Source organism: Hyperolius riggenbachi, chromosome 7, assembly GCF_040937935.1.
Source record: "Hyperolius riggenbachi isolate aHypRig1 chromosome 7, aHypRig1.pri, whole genome shotgun sequence".
Taxonomy (NCBI): Eukaryota; Metazoa; Chordata; class Amphibia; order Anura; family Hyperoliidae; genus Hyperolius; species Hyperolius riggenbachi.
This window is the reverse complement of record NC_090652.1, coordinates 267,141,663-267,163,896: the sequence shown is the minus strand read 5'-3', so window position 1 is coordinate 267,163,896 and position 22,234 is coordinate 267,141,663. Positions and strand designations below refer to the sequence as shown.

Here is a 22,234-nt window from a genome sequence, read left to right as displayed (position 1 = left end):
CAATAGGAATCATTCCTATTGAAGTGCTCAGTGAGTAACGTCGGCTCCGTCAGAAGACAGAGCCGAAGTTGCTTAAAAACATAATAATTCGGCCTCCAGCAATCGCTGGAAGCCGAATTATTTCATTCCCCCACTATCCATGTCGGCCTGGAGGGGGAATAGTAATTAAATCTGCCCGGACTTGTGCAGAAGCAGGATCAGCTATATAACGCTGTATCCTGCGCCCAAGTCTACCGGCGCCGATTTCAAATGTACGCCTCTCATGTGTATCATACATGTGCTGCAGCCCCCTCCCATTCCATGTGTAGCCCCCTCTTCCATGTGTATCATACATGTGCTGCAGCCCCCTCCCATTCCATGTGTAGCCCCCTCTCTCATGTGTATAATCCATGTATGCAGCCCCCTCCCATTCCATGTGCAGCCCCCTCTTCCATGTATATCATTCACGTACAGCAGCACCCCTCCCATTCCATGTGCAGCCCCCTCTCTCATGTGTATCATACATGTGCTGCAGCCCCTCTCTTTCATGAACAGCTTCCTTGAGCATCAGTTTCCTTTTTCATGTGTTGCTCCCCATTTTCACCCTCCTCTTTCATATGTAGCAACCCCTCTTTCATGTCCTGCGACCGCCCAAGGCCCATGCCTTTGGGGCTTTACCAGAAATCCTGCCCCAAAAGGAATCGGCTACTGTTCACATGATTTCATTCGACAAAGAATCGATTTTTGGATTCAGAGCATGAAGACACATCATTCAGATCACTTAGTGAAGGTGAATTGCATAGACTATTGCTGCTTGTAGTGTGTGGGCCACTAGTCGATCAACTTTTGATCAACCACACTGTATTTGATCGCCCAATAAAGTCAATCGCTTGATGCAAAATCGCTAGATGTGTAGCTACCTTTAGGATTTTGAAATGGACTAAATATAAATATACCTCCTGAAAAATAAAGTATTTGCAATGATTCAGCCTTATGTGAGCAAGAAAGATATCCCATGATAAAAATGCAAATCATTACTGTGTATTCCTAAGGTAGTGTTCACTCTTGTACTAGTGTTTTATGCATATCATTTTGAATGCCTGATTGTGCATTTGCCTTTTTTTTGGGGGGGGGGGGGGGGGTTGTATGAACTTACAGAATTTTGCAAACCTTCACAATGCAATGTTCCATGAATATAAAGAAAGATAATTTACATTGAAAGCTATTACATTAACTTCAAAATTGCATACAAATTGTTGTGCACAATGCCAATTTTTAAGGAATCGCACATGAAAAAAGCAGACCTGACTTTTGAATTTCACACGCAGAAAAATCACAAACATAAATTCACATATGATTGCAAAACATATGAATTAATAGGGCTATATGGACTAAAATGAATCTTAAACCCCTCTTGCGTAATAAAATAAATACCATATTTTTCGGACTATAAGACTCTCCATACCATAAGATGCATCTAGGTTTAGAGGCCATAAACCAAGGAAAAAAAAAATATATACTAAATCTGGTGCGTCCGTATTCCAGGAGCGTTTTGTAAGTGTTGAAAAGCTTAATGCCCATACAGCTATCGACTTGGTGGCCAATCAACCATCTGATTCCATAATTATTATCGAAACAGAAGCCACTAAGAGCATGCCGAACGATGATGCAACCGATTTCAGGCCGAAATTGGTCGCATGTATTGATCGAACATTCTGCAAGATGTTGGGCCATCGAGATCAATCGGCGACCGATATCAGAACATGCTCTTATTTTTGTTGTCATACGATATCAGGACAAGCGACGAACGTGACAAAAACTCCGGTGCTGTTCCTCCAGTGTATAAATGCACCCCCCTTGAGTACATTTAAACAGCATTTGTCTTGTGTCGCCCACCGTTTGGTGCCGATCCGTCTTCCGCCAACCCCCCCCGCTCTTCCATTAGCAGTATACAAAGCACTTTGTAGATGTCACCGGACAGGTAATGAGGGGAGGGTGTGTGCATCAATACACTAGGGCAGCACCAGTGAGGTGGTGGACTTTTCCGGCCCCCGAGAAATTTCACGCTGAAATCGATCGGGAATCACCCTGCGGTGTATGGGCAGCCAACAGATCTCTTTGATCAGATTCGATTAAGAGAGAGATTCATCTCTTGGTCATATCTGCCCATCATCCCTAGATGTATTGCTACGCATATGCTTGGCTCTGTCTGCTGTCTAGTAAATGTAAACATTGCCTGAGAATATTATGCTTTGCCTCCTTGTGACTTGCTCCTTTCACAGTTACCTTTATTGATTGAGCAACTTACCTTACTCTTCACCTCTGCGGTAAATAAAACATGTTCCCCGCTTCTCTGTAGCCAATTTCACTCTAGCCTTGAATAAACTCGTACTGTTGTGCCTGGAATGATTTTTATGAATGAGATCATTCTGATGGATTATGCTTTCCTTGGCCACGCTAACCTGCCCAGAACGTGATGTCAGAGAGTGATAAATAGATGTCTTGTGTTATCCCATGCAGGGAAATGAAGGCCAGCTGTATAGTGTGTAAAAAATATGTTTTCACTTTTGAATGATTACGTCAGAATTCTAATATTCGAGTCATGTTGTGGAGATGGGGAGAGGTACGGTAAAAGGAAGCCACTGTGTTAATCCACAAGTGCCTCCATCACCGTTCCTGCTCTCTGTTTGTGTTACTTATCAGATGGTCAACAGGTCCTCTTTTTCTTCTCTAATGCCTGGAACACACGATGAGATCTTTTGTCAGATTTACTCCCAGACAGATTATTTCCAACAAGCCAGATCTGATTTTCCATAGAAGGGAACGGAAAATCAATCAGAAAATCGATGGGAAATCAGACCGAAATAGCCGATCTGGCAGTATATCTGCTAGAAAATCTCATCGTGTATCAGGCATAACAAATTCAAGTTCTTTACCCTCCCCAAATAGAACAATACATTTTTCATGACAATATTGAGTTGTGTCAGAATGTATCAATGCAGAGCTAGGCATCTTCAGCAGGCTTTCTGGCTGGGTAACAACTGAACTTCATCACAATCTATAGCCGGTACCCCCTTTCCCATGAGAAATCTTTATCTTTTCTCGATTAGATTATTAAAGTGGTCTGAAACTCTGACATAACATTCAATAACAATGTGTTTTCCTACTTTTTATTACTCATACAGTTCTCATATTTGCTTCTGTGCACACATAATGTCTATTGATGCACCACAGCTCCCAGCATGCCCACCATTGAGGCACCACAGCTGACTCTGCCTGGGGGACATCCGGAGCACCCCAGAACAGATCCGGGGCATGTGCCACTGATCTTTGGGGCAAGCAATGCCCCTGGTAAGGTCGATGGTTAGTCAAGAGCAATAACTGATTTCCTATTTGCTTTACAATGGTGCATTCATCTGGGTTTTTGGTACTGCTCCCCATGGTCTGGCTATGCCCAAATTACCACCTACTTCTTCCTAATGTCTAGCTCTAACCTATCCAACGAATATGGACCCATTTCCAACGTCTAATGCTATCCACCCCTTAATGTAAGCCTTTTCCTAATGTCTACGTGTAACCTCTATAGTCAAACAACACAACACTGGATCTCAACCTTGACTCAGTTTTATTCCTTTATTGGAGAATGTTTAGGCAGATCACAACATTTCGGGCCTATGCTTTCTGCAGGAGCACCTGCGGAAGCACACAGGCCCGAACCACTGGGCAACCTATTACTATGTCATCTACCGAAACTTTCTCCAATAAAAGAAGATATTGACTAAGGTCGCATTCACGGTTAAAGTCGCAACGTGTCTGTGTTAAGAGATAACGCACTGCAACCAGTGAGTTTCCACAACGCAACATTTTCAACACGACTTTGACGTTGCACTGTGAACAGCCCATAGGATTAGCATTGTAGTACGGTAAGCTGCGTTATAAGACTTTATAACGCAGCTCCGCAACGTGCCACTGTGAATGTGACCTAAAGGTTGAAATCGGTTGTCATGTTGCTTCAATGTATGGATTTCATAGTTTTTTTCTATGATACCTGGCAGATAGACTTACTGTCTGATGTAGGAAAGGGTTTGTAAACATTAGGGGAGCATGAAGGTTTTTTTTGGTTGTGCTGTCTTTTGCAGTTAAATTCCTGGGGATGAGGTTAGGCTTGGGCTAGGTGGGGAGCAGTTGCATCTACAACAAATCACTTTGCTGTCTCTCTGTGAAGATCCGCGAGGCAGCCTTTTGACCACTGTTCAGGTCTGCATTCTGCAGGTCTCTGGAAGAGAGACCTTTTGTCAGTTGTACAGCTTGCTGCTGAGGAATTTGCATATGTTTGTCATGCAGATTGCCTAGCCACATCCCCTGTGGGCTTGCTCTATAAAGAGCTATGTTTCCCACAGTAAGTTGCTGGTCATAAGGATTCTTCCTGTGAAACACTCCGGAGAGTGTCAGCCTTGCTCATTGAAGATTAGCTTAGAGTTATTCCTGGGACTGCACTAGGCAGGTTTCCCTAGTGCAGTTAGGATTGTATATCTGTTTTGTTTGTCTGTTGCGATTGTCCTGTCCCTGCGGTGGTCGACAGGAAGTCGTTTTGATCTTTGTTCTTGGAGTGTAGCTGGAGCAGCGGTTGCTACCGGCTAACTCCTCTCTCTGTCGTGCCTGGATCGCACTCGCCTAGCGCTGGTGCTGTGGATCCGTCTGATCTCTATCTCTCTGTCTCCCTGGATCGCACTGGCCTCTTTTCGCTAGTGCTGTGGATCCTATCTCTCGCTTGTTTCTGTTTTCGTGTGTCTGTCTTGTCTGCTACGAACGCTTGCTAGAGGCTCGGTGAGGTAACCGTTAAGCAAGCGCTCGCGTCCTCTGTTTCATGTTTGTCTGTTGGTGGTTAGTTAGGCGTGCTTGTCTCTATTGTGCTTATCACGTGGAGACCGCGCACAAACGCGTGCACTGTTGCGAATGAGTGCGGTGTTCGCGTTTAGCTAGCGTTTGTTATTTTCCTGATCTTCTCATTGTATGATTTGCTGTGCCTTTGCTACTCTCGTGCTCTGCCTTGCTGTAGCCTTGTGTCACATCTCACGATCGTGTTCCTACTTCATATCTGCTGTGGTGTGTGCACCGTCGAGGGTTGGCGACTAGTTTGGTGCACACACATACAATCTGTCTCTGTGCTCATTCTCAATCGACTCTCTTGCGATTACGTTTCTTCCCTTCGTACAATTCCTGTCTGGCGTGTGTGGTAGGGCAGAGGAGCTGTTCCTCTGCACTCCACAGCTCTACCTGCCGACAGGAATTTCCCTCTACAGGTGCATTGCACCTTCTGCTGGGTTTCCTCAAATTATACGCTTGTGGAGGAATTCCGCAGTGTCAGCGCACGCCTTGTGCGCTGATCACGGAGAGAATTCCTCAATCGTTACAGTATGACCAGCCCAACCAAAATTCCCAGTGTAGAGGGAATTTCCGATTTGTATGATTTTGTCAAGTATGGCTCCTGTACCTTTAAGAGATTTAAAAATCTTGAACCTGAAACAGCGGATGAATTTTTGTCTGAGTGCACTAAGCTTTTAATGAATCCTGAATTCCAATGCACCCCAGTATCTACCAGGGCCCCCCAAATGGCCTACCTTCTGTTTGGGGGCGAAATGTTAAAGTGGGCTTATGATGTGTTAGATCATACCACCCTGAGTCAAAGACCCCTGGAATTCTTGGCCTTTACAATTCATAATTGACGGAGATTACCTCAGTTACCATATCCCCTTAACGAGTTGTTGTCGGCAGCTCAATCAGCTGTTCCATCTACTCCGTGCAAAATCTCTCAGCCTGCAAAGATTTGCATTAACAGCTCATCCTCATCCAAAAAACAGCCATCCAAAGCCTCTAAGTCTAAACGTAAAAAATCTAGAAGGCTTCCCAGCGGAAAGATCCGTTGCCCATAGCAACCACAAATAAAGAGGTTGTTTCTGTCAAGTCTGAAATGTGCAAAACCATTCAGTATGATAATGATGTTTACCATGATGTTGCTTTGTCTCCGGGTTTTTTGCCTCAATCCAAAGCTTATGTGGATCCTGCTATAGGTAGGATCGCCCACTATATTAAAGCAGTTAAAAAAATCTGTTCTTGTTCCTGAACTCCACCCATATGGAGATTATCTGGATACTGGCTTGTTTGAACCTCCATTTGCCTCATGGGACATTGGGGCCTTGATGGAGGAATTTGATTTTGATTGGAAAGCCTTTTGCGATTTTTACATCGCAAAAAGCGAAGATGTCTTGAATGATTGTCTCGATTCTATGTACCTTTTGATTGATTCCGATGAATGTGACGAGGGTGATGTGGATCTGATGATTTATGTATGGCAGACGATTTTGGATGAGTTGCACACACACCAACCAATTGATTCCAATAAAGAGACATCGTTGTCAGATGATTGTTCCTGCCTTTCCGGGGTAAAACATGTGAGTCGTGACATTGTGCGATCTGAAGTGAGTGGGTGTGCCACTGTGGTTGATTCCTGTGCGAATCCTGGAGGATTCTCTCCTGACTGCGTGCGGTTTGAATCTGTGCGATCTGATGCCTGTTTCCCTGATGTTGTCGCTATTTCTACTGCAGATGCGTCCTTGTCTCACCCTGTTCACACCTGTAAGGGCCCGTTGCCTGGTGACAGTTGCTCCAGTGTTTCTATCCTGAACGCCTTACAGTCTGCCCCGCAGATCGCGAAGGTTTTGCGCTATGGAAGCGTCAGTTTCACAACCTGAAGCGATTTTTGATTCGCAAGTTTTGCGTTCTGACTCCTCGGATTTGACATTGTTAGCCGAATCTAAGAGTGAGACAGCGTTTCGGTTTTGCGAATCTGATTCTGAAGCATCTTTGCTGGGTCCAGAGAAAGTTTCTCTGAGCCTGCCCTGTACCATGAATAACAATATGATGTCCAATCACACTGACATTTGTGAGTCCCTTTCTTGTTCTGAGGAAAATGCTGATTCTGCACCCTGTACTCTGGATGAGTTAATATGGCCTTGTTTAGAGTCTCCTGCAGTGTCCCTAGAGGCTCGTCTAGGTATTGCCACTATACTCACCTGTTTTTCTGCAGTTTTGGAGTTGCAAGCTAGTTTGACTGCTACACAGAATTCTGGGTGCAGTGAGATCAAAGTTAGGGAGTCAGTGTGTGTTCCAGTAAATATTCCTGTACATTCCGCTCCCTGTTCCACCAAGATCTAGCCTCTATCCCAGGCATCCTCCTTCTATTCGAGAGCATGAACCTTCTCTCAGTTACGAAACAGCTACTTTGTCCAGCTTCAGGTCTAAGGCCCCTGCTCCAGATACACTCAGTTACTTGGACTCTGTCAGTCTCATGTCAGGCACATTGGAGTCTCTCGCACACCTTGATGATGCCAGTTCTCTGGGCTCAGACTCTGAGATTAACGGCATGCCATACCGGAAGACCGACAAGTATGGATTCCTGGGAGGAAATCAGTTCAGTGGACTTGGGGAGGGTGCTATTCTGGTGGAGATCGCCCAGCAGAGAGAGCTGAAGTGGCTGGACATGTTCAATCACTGGGACAAGTGGCTGACTAGACGCTTTCAGAAGGTAAAGCTGCAATGTAGGAAGGGCATCCCCTCATCTCTGCGCGCCAGGGCCTGGCAGTTCCTCTCCAACAGTCATGACCTTTTGAGCAGAAACCCTGGGAAATTTGAGGAGATGGAGAGGCAACCAGGGGACCCAAAGTGGCTGGATGTGATAGAGAAAGACCTGCATCGCAAGTTCCCCTTCCATGAGATGTTTGCTGCACGTGGAGGACATGAGCAGCAGGATTTGTACAGGATACTGAAGGCATATACCGTGTACCGGCCAGAGGAAGGAAACTGCCAGGCACAGGCTCCGGTGGCAGCGGTGCTCCTCATGCACATGCCTGCAGAGCAAGCCTTCTGGTGTTTGGTCCAGATTTGTGACAAGTATCTGCCGGGGTATTATAGTGCTGGCCTGGAAGCCATACAGCTGGACGGAGAGATCTTCTCTGCCCTCTTGGGATCTCTGTGGAGCTTAAAAAGGTTCTGGGAGATTACGGGAGAAATTTTGCTTGGTACCCTGGATAAGATCAACAGTGGCTTTTGTGTTGTAAGGGACACTTCGAACAGGTATTGTGGCAGGTTTGGTATTTTCGGACGCTCCTTGGAAGGTGGTGGGTATTGTCTGGAGGGTGTCGATGGCTTCTTCTCTGGTGTTTACAGTCCTGATGGGTGTTATACTGAGACTGATGGGCATGTTTCTTTGGCGTTTGCTTCCGATGAGGTCGGTTTCGGCTGGACTGACTCTGGAATTGGGCCTTGTCGGGCTGTCCTGACCTTCATGAGTCTTCAGTTAGAGTCTTTTGCAAATATCAGGTTGAAGGGTCCTCTGGAATCCGACCCTAGAGGGGGGGTACTGTGAGGATCCGCGTGGCTGCCTGCGCAGGCAGGCAGCCTTTTGACCACTGTTCAGGTCTGCATTCTGCAGGTCTATGGAAGAGAGACCTTTTGTCAGTTGTGCAGCTTGCTGCTGAGGAATTTGCATATGTTTGTCATGCAGATTGCCTAGCCACATCCCCTGTGGGCTTGCTCTATAAAGAGCTATGTTTCCCACAGTAAGTTGCTGGTCATAAGGATTCTTCCTGTGAAACACTCCGGAGAGTGTCAGCCTTGCTCATTGAAGATTAGCTTAGAGTTATTCCTGGGACTGCACTAGGCAGGTTTCCCTAGTGCAGTTAGGATTGTATATCTGTTTTGTTTGTCTGTTGCGATTGTCCTGTCCCTGCGGTGGTCGACAGGAAGTCGTTTTGATCTTTGTTCTTGGAGTGTAGCTGGAGCAGCGGTTGCTACCGGCTATCTTCTCTATCTGTCATGCCTGGATCGCACTCGCCTGGCGCTGGTGCTGTGGATCCGTCTGATCTCTATCTCTCTGTCTCCCTGGATCGCACTGGCCTCTTTTCGCTAGTGCTGTGGATCCTATCTCTCGCTTGTTTCTGTTTTTGTGTGTCTGTCTTGTCTGCTACGAACGCTTGCTGGAGGCTCGGTGAGGTAACCGTTAAGCAAGCGCTCGCGTCCTCTGTTTCATGTTTGTCTGTTGGTGGTTAGTTAGGCGTGCTTGTCTCTATTGTGCTTATCACGTGGAGACCGCGCACAAACACGTGCACTGTTGCGAATGAGTGCGGTGTTCGCGTTTAGCTAGCGTTTGTTATTTTCCTGATCTTCTCATTGTATGATTTGCTGTGCCTTCGCTACTCTCCTGCTCTGCCTTGCTGTAGCCTTGTGTCACGTCTGGCGATCGCACCTCTCGCGATCGCGTTCCTACTTCATATCTGCTGTGGTGTGTGCACCGTCGCGGATTGGCGACTAGTTTGGTGCACACACATACAATCTGTCTCTGTGCTCATTCTCAATCGCCTCTCTTGCGATTGCGTTTCTTCCCTTCGTACAATTCCTGTCTGGCATGTGTGGTAGGGCAGAGGAGCTGTTCCTCTGCACTCCACAGCTCTACCTGCCGACAGGAATTTCCCTCTACAGGTGCACCTTCTGCTGGGTTTCCTCAAATTATACGCTTGTGGAGGATTTCCGCAGTGTAAGCGCACGCCTTGCGCGCTGATCACGGAGAGAATTCCTCAATCGTTACACTCTCCCTTCACTTTGCTCTCTTGGTCCTCTTTTCCCTTCTTATTCTGTTTCTGCACCTCCACCGTTCTTAAAGTGGGATACATAGCATTTAATAAAAATGTGTTTTCCATCTTTTTATTACCCATACAGTTGTTATATTTGCTTTTGCACTCAAGTAATGTTTATTGTCTGTTTACAAAATTACAAATTCCCAAAGTACAGTTTATCTGCTCTGAAAGCTGCCATTGCATAGCTTCTAAGTTGCACACAAACTAGAAGCAGAGAGAGCTCAGTGTCTGCACTTTGCTAATGTTTACTAAATGTATCTGACAAAGAAATGTAAACAAAATATACTGTTTTTACCTCTTCGAATGTGGACAGAAGCTTTCCACTGAAGCAAGGAGCTTTCCACTGAAGAACAAAGTGCTGTGTTTAACTGTTTAAATGCTGTTCTGCTTAACTTTTTGTGGTAGTAGATTTTATGCTGTAAATAATCTTTTAGAGCAAAGAGGAAATGCTGAGTTTCATACCACTTTAATTCCAGCTGTGCCCAATCGGGCCTTCCATTGCTGGTAATAATAACAACATGGAATGCTTGTGCCTGTATAATTCGAACATCCACTCATTTGTGTTCAATGTATTTTACCGTTTAAAAAAATGATTGTTTTGTTGTGACAAGAAACATATCTACTTTGAAGAAAATGTCCTCATTTGCATGTCATTAATTCCGAAATGATAGTTAAGGTGCTTAAGATGATGAATGTAAAGCAAAATCTCTTGTCATCTTAGTGACAAAGGGCTGACATCCAGCAACGCAGCCGATGAACTTGGAATCTAAAATTGCTAATTTGGAAAAATACAAAAGATTAATCAAAGCTCATGCTTGGAATTCCTTTGATAAGTCAAAATATCAAAGTGAACCTTTCACCACCTCATTTGTAATAAAGAAGAAAATTTGTAATTCAGTTTATTTATTTATTTATAGATAAGGTTGCCATATCATCCCTTTAAAGAGAACCTGTAACAAAAAAAAGTTCCCCTGGGGGGTACTCACCACAGGAGGAGGAAGCCTCAGGGTCCCAATGAGGCTTCCCACTACCCTGTAGCTGCAGGCAATCCAGCGCTGGCTCCCCTGAAGTGTCCCCCAATCCTCCCTCGACAAGATTGACAAGCGCTGGTTTATTTACCTTTCCTGGCTCCAGCAGTGGCGCTGTTGCGGCTCTCCACACGGAGATAGGTGAAAATAGCCGATCTCCGTCGGGTCCGCTCTACTGCACCTGCGCAGTAGAGCGGCCCGACAGCGATCGGCTATTTCCGCCTATCTCCAAGCGGAGAGTCGATACTGCACCTGCGCTGGAGCCGGGAAGGTAAATATTTACATCCTCGCTGTTCGGGGAGCTTTATCTCCGCCGCCGTGGGACCGAGGAGGGCGGGGGAAGCCTCAATAGCATCCAGAGTCTTCCCCCAGCCCAGGTGAGTACCCCCCAGGGGAGGTTTTTCCTCATTACAGGTTTTCTTTAAAGACCACCTAAAGCAAGAGGCATATGGAGGCTGCCATATTTATTTCCTTTTAAACAATGAAAATTGCCCGCCTGTCCTGCTAATCCTCAACCTATAATACTTTTAGCCATAGACCCTGAACAAGCATTTAGATCAGGTGCTCTGACTGAAGTCTGATTGGATAAGCGGCATGCTTGTTTCAGGTCGATGATTTAGCCAACTACAGCCAAATAGATCAGCAGCACTGCCAGACAACTGGTATTTAAAGTGAACCTCCGGACTAAAAATCTACTCAGCAGAACAGAAAAGGCTTGGGGCCTGTTTCCTCTACATGCAGATTGGATGCAGAATGAATGCAGAAAAACTGACTCCAATGAATGCCTATGGGCCTGTTTCCACAAAACGCAATTTTTCTGATGCAGATTTTCCCATAGGCATTCATTGGAGTCAGTTTTTCTGCATCCATTCTGCATCCAATCTGCGTGTAGTGGAAACAGGCCCTTAGTGTTTTTTTAACAGTTTCACAGCATCAGAACTTTGTTTTTCTTATCCAAGCCTCATTTTTAGCTGCATTTTTAGCTAAGCTCCACCCATCAAAGAAAACTGTCTGGGCTTTTTTTCCCTGATGCTGTGCAAAGCATGATGGGATTGCCTATGTTGTTATTCACGTTGCCTAGCAACTGGGAGGGGTGATCAGCACACAGGACAGTTGGAACTGTGTCTCATGCTCCCTGTCACCTCCTTTCAACCAAAAAGATGGCTGCCCTCATGAAATCAAACATTTGCCTGTTCCTTTAAAACAGGGTGGCTAAGAGATCATATTACCTATCTAATTTAATTAAGATAACTAATGTAACTTAATGACAGTATGTTTGTTTAGGCTGAAGTTCCTCTTTAATAAAAGGGAATACATATGTCAGCCACCAGATTCCTCTTACATACTGACAGTATCTCAGTTATGCAGGTTCTGGGGCTACTTACACATAGTCAGTGCCTAAACTAATTGTAACTAGCCATAAGACCTGCATAACTGATATGTGCCATTTATTAAAGGGATTTCCTCTCTCAGGGCAGAGAGAGGAAATCTAACAGCAGCACAAACTACAAATACAGATGCCTCCTACTGCAAAATGGATTAGTCTGAGTCACGTCAGAAAGGTAAATATGCCGACGTGACTCTAAAGCTATATAAAGGCATCGTGGCAGTGTAAAAAATGCTTTTGATCTGCCATAATACATGTTATTAACATTGCTCCACATACAAATATTTATGTAAAAAGTGACAAAAAATCAAGAAATTATCCATAATGCCCCTTTAATTGTTAATAAAATGCCTTAAAATGCAACCTAATTTGATAATGCAATGCACCATATTTTTCAGACTATAAGACGCTCCTGACCATATGACACATCTGGGTTTCGAGGACAAAAAAACAAGGAAAACCAGATACTAAACCTGGTGCGTCCAAAGTGCATGGGCATCTTGTGCAGGGGCATCTTGTCCTGGGGCATCTTGTCCTGGGGCATCTTGTGCAGGTCAATAGTTCATAGATTTCACTCTGGCATATTTCAATGAATGTGTCATTGAGCAAAATTAATAAAACAGTAAAAACTTAAAAAGTAGATATGAATATAAAATAAAACTGTGGAGTATCTTAAAAGTAATTTTAGGAGAAGGAGGATAGATACGATTGTTTATTTCATTAGTTTATTTTCAATGTAGGTGTCCTTTAAGCAATTCCTGTTGCCTGGCTATCCTGCTGATGCTTCGCCTCTAATACTTATAGCCATAGACTCTGAACAAGCATGCAGCAGATCAGGTGTTTATGACATTATTGGCAGATCTGACAAGATCAGCTGCATGCTTGTTTCTGTTGTGAATTAGACACTACTGCAGCCAAATAGATTAGCAGGGCTGCCAGACAACTGGTATTGCTTTGAAGGAAATACATATGGCAGCCTCCATATACCTCTCGCTTCAGTTGTCCTTTAAAACCTTTGATGTACAATAAAACAAGTTTTTATCCAGTAAGTAGCAGTATCTGTGCGCAGGATTTATTTCTAACGCAGTCTGCTCTATTTTGTCACCCTTTATCTTCCCTTACTTAGAGAAGAGCAGCCGGCCCTCTAGTGGAGTGGAGTAGTGCCCTATTAGGAAGTCCAGTGGCTCCTTGTGCTGCATGGTTGTGGGCAGTGGGTATCAGGATTGCTGGAAGTTATCACAAGCAGCAGAATCCATGCAGACAGCGGCAAGAGGCGACCAGCCGGCTCACCTAGAGGTTTGTACCCCTGTTCAGGTACTCTGATTCCTCCACATGTTTCATCACCGTACCATTGCTTAGTGTCTCATAGGTCCGGGGGAACCTTTCTAGACACAGCCACTGGAGTGCTCCGCCTGCAGTATCACAGACACTGAGGCATTGGAAGTTTGATTACACACTGTGGATGCATATATTGTTGCATTTTCTGACACCTCACTGAACATTAACTAAGTACTATATTTCATCATAGCACTGGGGTGCTCTTTTAGGCATAGAACCCACTAGGAATCTGCAGTGCTTTAAAATCGCTGCGGCGATCTGTACATCGATTTAAAGTGCAATTACTATCGCGTTTCCCAGTAAACTGTACAGCGCTTCTGATTAGCTATTCGTGTTTTTTTAAATGTAAGTAAACTTTACTATATTTACCGTGTGTCAGATATCCGGCTTGGGTCTGAACCCTGCCCCCAAAGGAAGAAGTGCTTCTCTAGGACCAATCAGTGAAGCGCCTGTGACCTCTTCCTTTAGGGTGCGGGGCTACGGACTGAAGCAGGAAATCCGGACACCTGGTGAATGGATTAAATTGTAATCGCTCGGCCCCCTAAAACACTGCAGAATCGCTTTTCAAAGTGCTTATATACTACAGCATTGAGCGCAAACACCTGCTGTTGTGATTACCCCTCACACTAGCGGGTTCCCCACCACTCACTTTCATTGGCAAAGCTTTTTGGGAACTGTCAGCTATCCCAAAACACTGCCAAAATCACCATAGTAGGTCCCAGGCCTTCCACATATTTACGAGATGTGCAGCTGCCTGGGACCCAATCTTGTTAGGAAGGCCAAATCCAGGAATACTGAGGGCACAACAAGTTCGCTATTAGTAGGAAAATATAAGGAGATCCATGTTCATTTTTGTGCTCAGGGCCTCATTTACCTAAAACTGTCTCTGAATTTTCCATTTGCTGATGTACACAAGAAAATCAAGAGGCCACATTAAATTGATGAGTGTTACTGCTTTGAGCTTGAAGCTGCAGTGATTGCAGAATACCTTGAACAGACTGTAGGAGTTATGTGTTGCTATCGCGCTAATGAGTTGCCAGATCTGTTTTCATGCAGTGATTAACTCTGAGTGACTGTGTTTGGGGTTCTTTAGCATGACAGTCTGCTAATGAATGTCCATAAAATCGCATTACAGCCGCAACTAAAAATGCTTCATAATATTGGCTCATATTGCAATGCTGGTACTGCGATCAACAGATTTCAGTAACATAATTTTGCTGTGGCGAAGCCATGGGGATCACACAAGACATATTTGTGGGAACCAGAAGGACTGAGCGCAAAGTGTGCTCACTTACAACTAACATCTGTTATGATATTAGTTGGCAGTCAGTGGGTCTGTTATGGCCAAGGTAACCCTTTGTGAGAGATGTGTCATACTGAAGCAAAGCACGGTGTTTTCCACATAGTCATTAATACGTACATGTATTAAAGCTAATGTCGCGGTTTGTCTTTGGGAGGGATTGCTTAAAGGGGAACTGAAGAGAGAGGTATATGGAGGCTGCCATGTTTATTTCCTTTTAAGCAATACCAGTTGCCTGGCAGCCCTGCTGATCCTCTGCCTCTTAATACTATTAGCCATAGCCCCAAGCATGCACTACATTTTGGTCTAAATGGACAGTAAGAATGATCAATGAGATGTAAATAATTCTGAGTTGATGCAAATTTACTGTTATTATTATTCCTTAATAATAACACTACATTTGCATCAACTCATAATTATTTGCATCTCATTGATCATTCTTACTATCCATTTAGACCAAAATGTAGTACAATGCCAGTGGCTTAAAATGGTTGACATTTGAAGGCTCATATCCCAATTGTTCACAGTCACCCTATAGAATTCCTGTCACCACAAAAATGGAAGCCAAGGCCCCATGTAAAGAGACATTTATCTCCACTCATAAGACTCCATGATCTTGCTCAGTGCCACCCTCTGATTGGCTGTTATACACCATTGTATACATTAGTCATAGCTGACATCAAGAGCCAATCACCTAAAATGACTTTTCTCCCAAGAAAAATGGGCACATTCCATACAGTTCCTCTGTATGCAGCTTAAAAATGAAGCTTCTGTTCGTAACTCCCAAATGTCACTCTTGGGGACCATATCCCCTGCCCTTCTCCCCTCGTTATTTGTCTCCTTTCAGGCCTGATATATATCTGTGCAACTATGTGTATTTCTCTGCTAAAAAGTATTATGTGACTTTACTCAGGTCCTCTGAATCGATGTATGGCTTTATTTAAAATCCTAATATGAAAATGTAGGGAGCATGAAAAAGGACCATTGTTGTTTGGGGTTGATTCAAGAAACAATGCCATGTGCTATTGCCACCTAGTGCCTAACAGCTAACCCTGAACTATACTCGCCTTTCTTTTTTTCAGTGTCAGATGTTTTAGATATTAAGTAGCTATTATATTACCCTCTTACCACCGTTAAACCTGCCACAGTGTTTCTGGCTATACAATAGTTAAAGGTCCATGCCCATAACTTAGCACAGTTTTGGCTATAGAATAGCTGTAACACCAGGCACTATAATCAACTGATCTGCAAATGTTCTCTTTGTACAGTGCAGACATTCAGTAGGAAATTCTGTATTTATCTGTGCTTGAGTGTATGGGCTCCCTGATTTACTGATGTCATATCTGATTTTTAAAGCACACCTGACCTGAAACAAAGCTACCTAAGCTAAGCCCATGTTCAAGCTGGATCCATATACTGTAACTATGTGGCCCATATGCAATTCACCTTTTCTCCTGAGTTTTCTCCTAGTAGATCATTTTTTCAGATTTGATTTAAATTTTTAGCACGTTACAATGGAAAAAAGAAGTGATTATGGAGACCGTGGAGAACAAGGAGAAAAACGGCCAATGCACAGAAGTATGTGGATCCAGCCTGGATTTACCTCTGTGCTTACCTTAGGTAGCTTTGCTTCAGGTATACTTTTAAAGTCCCTGGTCAGAATCGCACCTTGACTAGTCACAATCTGTTTGCCCCGCCCAATGAAGGTCTGCACAGCATGACAATCCAAGCAGCTGCCCTGCCTACAGGGTGTACTAATGTTTCAGTTGGGATACTTCAATGCTGCATCTAGCATTGGGATTTACAAATCAGAATCAATTTTATTTCGCCAAGTAAGTTTGCACCTACAAGGAATTTGTCTTGGCAGTTTCTTAACAAACACAAACAAAAACAATACAAGGGCAGACTATGTGTATATTACAATGATGTACAAATGGGAGTGGCAGTGTCATTTTATGAGATTTATAGCACCTCTGTTTCCCCAAAAATAAGACCGGAACCTCAGCTATGCTATGCTTTGTTGCAAAGGACTGATGTGTAGACTGATTGAGTGCTTTGTTATTTTTATAAAAAAAAGTGGCTGTATTTGTAAAGATGTGATCTTGTAACAGGCTGTTTTTCTATCTTGCCACAATAAAAAAAATGTAAAAACAAAAATAAGACCGGAGCCCATATGCAATAAACTTTTTTTCTTAAATGTTCTCCTAGGTGATATATTTTCTTTATTCTCTGTAAAATAACTTTCCAGCACTTTGCAATTGAAAGAGTACCAAAAAAAGTAGGTGAAAAAGTACTATCAAAATTATTTTGAGCATTTGTTTGCTTATTGGTGGTTCAAAATGTATTTTACTGGCAAGTTGTGAAATATCACCTAGGAGAAAACTCAGGCGAAAAAGTGAATTGCATGTGGACCGGGGTCTTATATCGTTTTTTGCTCCAAAAGATGCATTAGGCCATATATTCAGGGGTGTCTTATTTTCCATGAACAACAATCTACATTTTACAAAAAAATGTAACTTTTATTTAAATATAGTCATGTTATCACATCCTGGAATATCATCATACATTTCCAAACCCTGCATTCCATGGTGAATTTCCCGTGAATCTATTTCCTTTTGTCTATTTACAACATTCTACATTTTCAAGACCCTGGTATTTGCCAACACTTAGGGTACGTTTCCACTTGAGCGGCGCGATTTGCTCGCGGAAACCGCGTCAATGAATCCGCATGCAGTTGCGGATTCATTGACGTGTCCATGCGGATTTTCACGCGGAATCGCCCGCGGTTTTAACGACGCGATTTTAACCATGTCAATTCCCGGCAAGCATTGACATGGGTTTTTAGACGAAATCGCACGCGGAAACGCCGGGAAAACCGCAAAACTAAAGAGCTTGCGGTTTTCCTATTTAGTTACATTACCGACGATTCGCGTGCGGGTGTGCGGCGTGCAAATTCGGATAACTCTGTTGTGCAGATTTTTCCTGCACAAGAAAACGCAACGTTTTCCTGACAAGTGGACACAGGGTCCTTCACTTTTATTGGTTATGCGAATTTGCATGCGACGAACGCATGCGAATTCGCGTTAGTGGAAACGTACCCTTATTGTTTTTGGGTCTCATGGGGATTTTTAAGATTGGTTATTTTTGGGGTGTCTGCTTTCCTTGGTGAAGGGACTATCTATCCTGCTGTAGTCTGTTTCCATTTTATTTAACTTGTTTCCATGTATACCATAACGGCTTGGGCACCATTTAAATGAACTAGGAATTATTTTTGGCGCAGTGCTTATATTTCGAGCATCCTTAAAAATCCTGAAAAAATCAAACTAGGGCTTATTTTTGGGGTAGGTCTTATTTTTGGGGGGCACAGGGTAGACACATTTAGAACACTTTAAAAATCACTTTAGCTTGTTGAATGCAGTCTATATGGTATGTTATCTTTTTTTATTATTATTATTATTATTGTTTTTCTTCAAGAGAGAGTTCATATCTGGCCAGAATTAGCTGACGATGTCTGTTGTTTGCCTCTAGAGGAAGCCTCTCTCAGAATGAGGAATGGCCTTTGGTTTCCAACCTCCTTGGCAAGTGGAAGTAGATCTCAGATCAGCCCAGACTCTCAGTAAGGTGGCTAATGGCCTCATCACTCAGAAGCATTTTCCTCTTATTGAGTCCCTTTAATGAGCACTTGACTTTTTTTTCGCTGCTAGTTGGCTCTCCACCAATCTGCTGCACAGGCAGGTTTGGGGAAAGCAGAGCTGAAAGCAAGGACAGCTGTCTTATTACTTGTTGGAAAGACAGAGTTATGGCTGAAGACTCTCCGACCAGGTGGGGACCCGGAAAGAGTAGCTTAACCCTTTGCTGAAATACTTCTCTGCTGTGCAAAAACAACAAAACTATACAACATAGCAAAGAGCAAACAAAAAACTCATACAGTATAACAAAGGGCTAATTCTAGAAAAATATGCTACCAACAGCAGATATTATACAGTCTCTTTAAAAAGTGGTTAGCAATAGCAGTCTCCATATCTCTCTAAGTACAGACTTACTTTAACCACTTAAACGACCAGCTAACGCCCATAGGCGTCAGCAGGTCTTAAGTGGGTTACCATTTCCATGTCAGTTCACGGAGGGTGTCTGTCAGGAACCGGCCCGCGGCACGCCTGCGTATACGGTTCCCGACTGCGGGTTTGACCAGGTCAAGCGGGGAGCAGCCTTATTCGAGCTAAAACAAGGCTGGGACCCCTCAGAACACCTCTCACTGCCACCACTAGCGGTTCGCTAGACACTTCCACTCTGCTGTCGAGTCCTCAGAGCGCAATCCGCGTTTTCGTATTCGGGTCAGCTTTGCGCTTAGGCCGAATACGGGAACGTCACGCACCCACACTCACACACAGTTGCAATCTTACACTGTAGTAAAGCAAAACCACTAACAGTCGTTCCGAACGATACTGTTAGCCACTCAGCTGTTGAGCTACTCGCACTGGCGTTTTCGTACGTTGGGTCAGCTGCGCGCTTTAGGCCAACGTATGACAAACGCCCCACACACAATGCAATTACAATCTTTTACAGTAGTGTCGCTCAATCATACAATCAGGCACGGACTTATACACACTTCAATCTCTTCTAGGCTATGAGTGTTAGTTTAGTACAGCAGAAGTCAAGCTTATTAAATAATAATTTAATATTCCAGGGAAAAAAGTGGAACAATGCAGAACAGAATATATACAAAAGATTACAAAAACAAAGTAAAAAGTTACAAAGATAAAAGTTACAAAAATACACACAAAGCGATTTGCTTACCAAAATAAACGGGGAAATAAACGTACCAGCGTATCGATCTGGCGTTGTTGCAGGAGCACGCACTTTCTGGTCAGGAACCAGGTTAGTTCTAGCCGTGTGTGCTATCTCCAAGAACTACCAGTTGTGGCTATCCTAGCTGCTGTTTTATACTGTGAGATATGCCTGGAGGCTGCAACTTCCTTGGGGAGGGGAGGAACTAGTTTTTAATTAAATCTCAGACATAATTCCATTTCCAGGTAAAAGTCTATACATCAAAAGATTGTGAAGTGAGGCTTTTCAACTCAAGGTGAAAACTTGATTAAGGCTTTTTCCTGTCTCCGTTTTTAAAGTCTGCAGAGATTTCCAACCCCTTCCCATAGATGTAATTTACAGGGTATAGTTTGCACCTCCACCAATAATTCAATTTCCTCACAATGAAATAGTGTTTAACACACGTCAACTTTTGGTGAAGAGACTCTTCCTGACTAGTCTAGAGTTCTTCACAATGCTTTAACAGCCTTCATCAACAGAAGTGTAAATATTTCAAGTGTCAATGACTTCAACACTTCACTTCTGCCATTGTCTGATTACCCCAGCTCTATTCACTGAAGTCCTCTTAGATGCAAATGTAGGTCTATTGACCCACACACACAATCACATGAACAGTCCATGAATCTAGCCTGGCATATCTACACCTTTGACATAACACAGCAGATATAAAAATGGGAAACTGAAAATATATTACTGTATTATCCTTAAAGGAGAACTGTAGTGAGAGGGATATGAAGGCTGCCATATTTATTTCCTTTTAAGCAATACCAGTTGCCTGGCTATTCAGCTAATCCTCTGCCTCTAATACTTTCAGCCATAGCCCCTGAACAAGCATGCAGCAGATCAGGTGTTTCTGACAAATTTAGACAGATATGACAAGATTAGCTGCATGCTTGTTTCTGGTGTGATTCAGACACTTCTTTAAGCAAATAGACCATCAGGGCTGCCAGGCAACTGGTATTGCTTAAAAGGAAATAAATATGGCAGCCTCCATATACCTCTCACTACAGTTCTCCTTTAACAGCATGAGCACCACAATATATCACCACAGTGTCTCCGTGAACAGCCAGAGAGCCGCCGATCGCGGCTCACAGGCAAAATGTAAACACGCGGGGAAGAAATCCCCGCTGTTTACATCATACGGTGCTGCTGCGCAGCAGCGCCGTAAGGCAGATCGGCGATCCCCGGCCTCTGATTGGCTGGGGATCGCCGGGATATGATAGGCTGAAGCCTATCCTACAATGCGCAGGACGGATATCCGTCCTGCGCCGCTCACAGGGTAAGGGAGAGGGAGGGAGAGGGACGGAGCGCCGAAAACACTGCGGAGGGGGACTTTGAAGAGCCCCCCCGCAAAGCGCAGCAAGCCGGCGGCGATCAGACCCCCCCCCCCCCAGGAGGACATCCCCCTAGTGGGGTAAAAAGGGGGTAAGTCTGATCACCCTGGCTCTATCCTGATCTGTGCTGCGGGCTGGAGAGTCCACGCAGCACGGATCAGGAAAACCACCCCTGATCCTTAAGTGGAACGCATGATATAAACAGAATAGAATTTCAAGCGCTTGGGTAACTTGAATAATGTCGCCTTAATAAGTTATGGCTCCAAAACAAAACCCATCAGGGGTTGCGCAGCGATTCCTTGACAGCCTGAATATATAATTCAAGAGGAAAAAAAAATCAGAGCTAGTATGGTTAAGTAACCCAGTGGCCAAGTCATTAGGGAACAGTTCTCCAATCACAGCACCCTCTACAACTTGAAGCATTGTAATTGGCTGAGTAGTGTGTGTAGTTATTAACCAGTTCGGCCTATCTGGACGAGGATGTTTATCCAGATAGGCTCTGCTGCTGCTGCGCGGTGCGCACAATCGCACGCTCCCACCGCCTGCCGCTAGACCCCCGATCAGTGAATGCGAATATAGTTCTGCAGGAAAACCGATGATCTCTTATCAGAGACTGCCGTCTTTCACCCCCCAAAAAAATTTCCCGTTCTCTTTCTAGTTCCTGGATGCGAGATCATTCGCATCCAGGACTTTTTTGACTGTGACCATCTTGTGGCCAAATAGTAAACTACACCCCCATACATTTTTTATTAAACAATTACACTATTTTACATTTAAAATTAGCTGTTTTCCTCCCACACCAAAAATTACCCAAATAAATTTTTTAATATAAAAAAAAAAATTACAATTAAAAAAACAAAAACAACATAAATAGTTACCTAATGGTCTGAACTTTTTAAATATGCATGTCAAGAGAGTATATTATTATATTATTGTAAATTATAAGCTTGTTAATAGTGATGGACGCAAATTGAAAAAATGCACCTTTATTTCTAAATAAAATATCGGCACCATAAAGTGGGATTTTAAACGGTGTACTAACCGGGACAAATGGGCAAATAAAATACATGAGTTTTAATTAACTATAATGGCCAAAAACTGAGAAATATTTTTTTTTTCATTTCTTTCTTAATCTTCCTGTTAAAATGGATTTAGAAAAAAATTATTCTTAGCAAAATGTACCACCCAAAGAAAGCCTAATTGGTGGCAGAAAAAATGAGATATAGATCAATTCATTGTAACAGTGATAAAGTTATTGGCGAATGAATGGGAGGTGAACATTGCTCGGATGCATGAGGTTTTCGACACTGTGGGGCTGAACCGGTTAAAGGACAACCGAGGTGACTTGA

At 43.7% G+C, this 22,234-nt stretch overlaps 1 long non-coding RNA gene across 2 annotated transcripts in view; it reads left to right on the top strand.

Moving 5' to 3' along the window:
- Window positions 1-22,234, top strand: part of LOC137525016 (uncharacterized) — a 410,675-nt gene that overhangs the window by 278,806 nt on the left and 109,635 nt on the right. The window contains exons 7-8 of one of the 2 annotated variants that reach the window (XR_011022835.1): window positions 13,213-13,382; window positions 18,253-18,331. This is a non-coding gene — a long non-coding RNA (uncharacterized lncRNA). Of the gene's footprint in view, window positions 1-13,212; window positions 13,383-18,252; window positions 18,332-22,234 lie in introns of those variants that run through there. The other variant, XR_011022834.1, reaches the window with a different exon arrangement.